Consider the following 6507-nt stretch of genomic DNA (forward strand, 5'->3'; position numbering starts at 1 on the left):
CTATTTTTTTTTTTATATAATTTTTTTTTATTTGTTTATTTCAAGCCTTGGAAATAGAATGGTACCTAGTCGGAGCTTTATGCATAAATCTTCAACTTGGGAATGGGTTACTCTTGGTAAATCCTCCAAAAACATGTCGAAATATTAGTTCATCACTGGTACTGCAGAAATGGATTTTTCCTCATTCTTCGTATCTACGGTACTGGTTAGTATGGCCTATGCTCCTTGCTAGGTTAATTTATTGGCTTTGATCATCGAAACCATCTTAGGGGTAACTCTAGTGCAGGTACCCTTGAACTTAAAACTGGTTATGAGGGCCTATCATTTTAAAATCATGGTATGGAGATAGAGTCTGGGTAGGACTAGATGTGTAACTTCCCTACACACGACCCAACAAACGCACATGGACCCACCAGGCGGGCTTGTGTACCCCTGAGCCTGGCTTGTCAAGTCAGCACTGGGTTGTCGGACACCTTAGAGGGAAAAGACTCACATAACATCATGACAAACATAAATGTGGTAAGGTACGCATTTGTACTAATCATAATAGGGAAGTATCTCAATGGCATATGACACATAAAAAGGCATGAAATCCCCTAGATTAAAATCATGACATATGCAAGTCAAACCTTCGTTCATGAATTTTGCATACATAATTTATGTCAAATCTTTGGTACATAACATAGCTTACATAACATGGTTTATGGAGATTTATACATCATAGATTATCAACATCATATCATATTACTACAATATGGTACAACATGATATAACGTTCAAATATGCTTCCCAAAGTCGGATTCAATCCTATGTGGCCCATGATACCTAATTAGGGCATGATATAAAACTTAATTTATCCAAGGATGTCAACTAATTAAACTTTTAGTTGGAGGAGTGTGTTGAGCCAATCTGAAGTCAATGGGGGAGTGTGTTGAGCCAATCTGAAGTCAATGGGGGAGTGTGTTGAGCCAATCTGAAGTCAATGGACACGAGGGTTAAAATCACGATCGAGTCGGGCTCGAGGGTTGGCTATGGAGTAGAAATGTGCATGGGTCAAAGCCGAGTCGGGTCGGGCATAAAGCGTAGGTCGAGGCATGTGCGTTGGACACGTTTGGGCCAATGACTGTGGGTCATGTGCACGAGCTGGATCGGGTTTTTTGGGCCAAGGTTACATGTGGGTTGGATGTTGATTCTATTTAGGTTTCGTCTTGTGTTCTCAACAATGGTGAAGCGCGCTCCATCGCTCATTACTTTCTATGGTGATCCTCGTCTTATGGTTTTGATACACATGAACCTACAAACGGTGGTGATTTATGACACAAAACCCAACAAATCCGTACGCTTAACCAACCGCACGCTCTAAAAAAAGAAAGGGGCTTACCAAACAGATCCTCATCGTTACCATCCGTCTCCACCACCCTATAGTCGTCCTCCGCCAATCACCGAGTCATATCCAACGTTATGCTGATGAATAAGTAATCCAAGAAGCCATATCTATCGTTCGTGTCCACCATGCTTCTCGCTCATGGGTATGCAGTGTGGAACTCGAATGGGGAGTTGCTTGGTGATTGAGGGACTCAATGGTGAGGGGCATTTTTTAAGGGAAAGTGTGGTTGGTTTTCGATGCAAGATCTTTGACGCCTGGCTCGAATTCTTGTGATTTTTCGGAGATTTTAATTTGTTATTTAAAAGCAAAGCCACGAGAGCTTATGCTCAAAGTAGATAATATCGTACCATTGTGGAAGCTCTCAAAGTAGATAATATCGTACCATTGTGGAGAGCCACGAGAGCTTATGCTCAAAGTAGATAATATCGTACCATTGTGGAGAGTCGTGTTCGTCTAACAATTATTTTTGTTAAGTTGAAGTTTTAAGATGATGGGATGAAATTATGGAACATTTGGACACAAATTCAAAGTTGACAAACATATTAGCTTTATTTATTTATTTTAATTACATACTCGAATTCCATTACCATTATGTGTTAGGGTGTAATTGATAAATGAATGATTCAAAATCCATAGATGATTTTGGCGCACCTTTTCTTGATCCATTGGAAGCCTTTGGTAATGGAACGCTTCAGTTTGCCTTCCACGGCGTAAAATTTGTATTTGGCCACTCGCCGCTTCCTCTTCGTCTCTGAACCTTTCCACCATTTCTCCACCGATTTCTTTGCCTCCACCACTCGTTGCTTCCCAGATCTCCTTTCTTTTATCGTCTCCATACTCCCCACGAAGCCGGAGCTCCGACCACCCGCCGCTGCCGCCGAGCGCCGTCGCCCCGCCTCCATTGCCCTCCCGGTGTCTCTCTCTGGATCTTAATTTGCTTCCATGATTTGATGAGATGGTTATGAGAAGAGATTGGGAATTGGGATTTTGTGAGGCCCTTTATTTGAGTCTCCCAGAGCAAATCTCTCCCTCACTTCCCATTTTTAGTGCTTAACAACAAACAACTTGGCATCCTTTCGTTTTTCTTTTTCTTTTTATACCAATTTTTTTTTTTTTTTCTTTTTGTTTTTATAGCAAATTTTTTGTTTTGTTCGCAATTGTATGGACCATAGAAATAAAATAGCTGGAGTTTTGGTTCGCACACGACCCACGATCTTTGACAAGCGTCTAGATCACCACGAAACCAAACCCCTGGCCTTCAGCCATCACAGAGCACCTACAAGAAAGAAAAACAATGAGAAAAACGTGAGAGACCGAGAGAAACAGACGACGCTCCGGCGAAGGAAACCCAACGAAAAATCGACGTTGAAACCAAATCGACGTTGAAACCATCAAACTACACCACGAAAACATTTCCATAGACCCTTATAGACATCAGGGATAGACTTCAATGTTTTATACACGTCGTACACCATCGAGAAGAAAGACAGAACGTCGGATTTTCAAGCCCTCTTAGATCCGAAAGTTTTAGGTTTTTACAAACCAAACTATTAAGGATAGTTGACCAATAGGCAAATATTTAGATATTTGCACTTACATTACCCCTTACCATATTTGCCATTTTATTAAACGCAAATATATTGTATTCATTTATTATTCTTTCCGTTATTTCTATATTATTTGTAATTTACCATATTTCGGTAAATAATTATAAATAAGAGAACTCTCACCACCATTTAGGTGGGGCGGATTCAGCAAACATTAACATGGTATCAGAGCCCTTTCAGTTTAACAACCGTGATCCTTTCTTCTCTATGGCTTTCGAATCCTCTTATCATCTTCTTCCTTTCAGCACTTTAATCGATAGGATCACCCTCAAACTTTCTTCCTCCAATTATCTTCTTTGGAAAAGTCAACTTCTCCCTCTCCTTGAGAGTCAAGACATGCTGGGCCATGTTGATGGAACTGTGGTTCCACTACCTCGCTTTGAACTAGAAACCTCCTCAACACTCAACCCCAAATATTTGGCGTAGAGAGCAACCGATCAACGACTTCTCTGTCTCGTGCTCTCCTCTCTCACCGAGGAAGCCATGGCTGTTGTCGTTGGTCTCTCTACTGCACGTGATGTTTGGCTTGTGTTGAAAACTACGTTCAGCCATCATTCGAAAGCTCGTGAAGTGAGACTCAAGGATGACTTGCAGCTGATGAAACGTGGCACCAAACCTGTTGCTGGGTATGCCCGTGCCTTCAAAACAATTTGTGACCAACCTCATGCAATTGGCAGACCTGTCGAGGATGTTGATAAAGTGCACTGGTTCTTTCGTGGACTCGGCACCGAATTTTCAGCTTTTTCTACTGCTCAGATGGCTCTCACCCCTATCCCTTGTTTTGCAGATTAATCTCTAAAGCTGAAAGTTTTGAGTTGTTCCAGCGCTCCCTTGAGTCCTTTGACTCCACTCCTATAGCATTCGCAGCCACTAATCATGGTCGCACCCATGGAAGCCACCCTGCTTCCTTTAGCATCCAGCGAGGTCGTTATTATTCCCACAAAAACAACTCTTTCAATCGAGCACGAACCCACTTAAGTCAAGGTCGTCGACCACCTCACTGCCAAATATGTCGCAAAGAGGGCCATTATGCTGACCGCTGCAATCAACAGTATGTTCACCTGATTCTTCTCATGCTCACCTTGTTGAAACCTTTAACACGTCATGTTCTATTGCTGGACCCGATGCTGTTGATTGGTTTCTAAACACTGGGGCTTCGGCCCATATGACTACCGACCCATCTATTTTGGATCAGTCTAAAAATTACACGGGTAAGGACTCTGTGATCGTAGGAAACGGTGCATCCCTACCCATTACCCACACCGGTACTCTTTCTCCTGTTCCAAATATTCACTTATTAGATGTCTTGGTTGTCCCACATCTCACTAAAAATCTTCTTTCCATAAGTAAATTAATGTTTGATTTTCCTCTCTTTGTTACATTTACTAATAATCTTATTACTATCCAGAATCGTCAAACAGGAAGGGTGGTGGCAACCGGTAAAAGAGATGGAGGGCTATATGTGCTGGAGTGTGGCAAGTATGCTTTTATTTCAGTCCTTAGAAATAAATCTTTATGTGTTTCATATGATTTATGGCATGCTCGTCTGGGTCATGTGAATCATTCTGTTATTTCTTTTTTAAATAGAAAAGGTCATCTTTCTCTTACGTCTTTATTGCCTTCTCCATCACTATGTAGTACTTATCAGCTTGCGAAAAGGCATCGATTGCCTTATTCCGGCAATGAACGTAGGTCGTCTCATGTATTAGATCGTATTCATTATGATCTTTGGGGTTCTTCCCCTGTCAAATCAAATTCGGGTTTTCTTTACTATGCTATTTTTATTGAGGATTATTCTCGATTCACTTGGTTTTATCCTTTAAAATTTAAATATGATTTCTTTGACATTTTTCTTCAATTTCAAAAATTTGTGGAAAATAAATATTCTTCTCGTACCAAGGTATTTCAAAGCGATGGAGGTACCGAATTTACTAGCACTTGTTTCAAAACTCATTTACGTACTTCTGGCATCCACCATCAACTCTCTTGTCCATATACACCTGCTCAAAATGGTCATGCTGAGAGAACATCGTCATGTGACTGAGACTGGCTTGGCTCTTCTCTTTCACTCTCATCTTTCTCCTCGTTTTTGGGTTGACGTCTTCAACACTTTAGCTTATATTATCAACCAGTTGCCTACTCCACTTCTTGGAGGTAAGTCACCCTTTGAACTCCTTTATGGCTACACTCCACATTATGACAATTTTCATCCCTTTAGTTGTCGTGTTTATCCTTATTTGCGTGATTATATGCCTAACAAGCTTTCTCCCCGCAGCATTCCTTGTATTTTTTTGGGTTATAGTCTAGCTCATAAAGGGTTTCGTTGTCTTGATCCCGCCACTACTAAGCTATATATCACCCGCCATGCTCAATTTGATGAAACTCACTTTCCTGCTATCCCTAGATCCTAGGCCCAACCTCTTTCCTCTCTTCCTATTTCAAATTTCCTAGAACCACATCTTTATCATATTGATTCATCCCCCCCTACCACTTCATCACCGCAAACTCCTCGATCCAGTTCATCCCCGTGTGATATTTGTTCTGACCTTGTAGATGAGTCTGTGCAGGTTGATACTTCTCTTGCAGGTTCCACTTTGCCACCCTCGACTTCTAATTTGACCTTTATTGTTGATTCCTCTTCTTTGGGCACTCATCCTCTGATCACACGAGCCAAAGTTGGTATATTCAAGACTCGTCATCCAGCAAATCTTGGTATTTTGGGCTCATCTGGACTTCTTTCTGCTCTTCTTGCATCCACTGAGCCAAAAGGATTCAAATCTGCGGCTAAGAATCCTGCTTGGGTTACTGCCATGGATGAAGAAATTCGAGCGTTACAACAAAATTATACTTGGACTTTAGTTTCTCGCCCTGCCAACACCAACATAGTGAGCTCTAAATGGGTGTTTCGTATTAAATATTTGATTGATGGATCCGTTGAGCGTTTCAAGGCTCGTCTTGTTGCCAAAGGTTATACTCAGGTTTCTGGTTTTGACTACACTGACACTTTCAGTCCGGTTGTGTAACGCCCCGTTAGGTTTAAGTATGTATATATATATGTGTGTGTTAAAATAAAAATAACAAAATAAAGAAAAGAAAGAAAAAAAAAAAACTGACCACCTTCTTTAATCTCTCCGTCCATCCCCTAAAATACCTCCTCCATTTAGTATCAATAATTCAGAAGAAAAAAAACAGAAATAGAAAGAAAATATTTTTCTAGAGAAAAAAAAATGCAGATAATGGAGAGATGTTATACAATAATGGAGAGATCGGGAAGGAAGGCAGATAATGGAGAGATGGCAGGCAGAGGAAGAGAGATGTCATTTGAAAAGGTTAGTAGTCAGATTTACCTTTTCTTTCTACTAAGGATATTAGCAATTATTTAGATCTGAGTTAGAAATTTAGAAAATTATCGGAATGATCTGAATTAGAAATTATCTATCCTAGCTAGAGTCCATTCAAATTGGTCAATGAATAGATAGATAAGAAAGAGAGGAAGATAGGGAAAAGAAAGAT

This window comes from Cucurbita pepo, chromosome LG04, assembly GCF_002806865.2.
Source record: "Cucurbita pepo subsp. pepo cultivar mu-cu-16 chromosome LG04, ASM280686v2, whole genome shotgun sequence".
Classification (NCBI taxonomy): domain Eukaryota; kingdom Viridiplantae; phylum Streptophyta; class Magnoliopsida; order Cucurbitales; family Cucurbitaceae; genus Cucurbita; species Cucurbita pepo.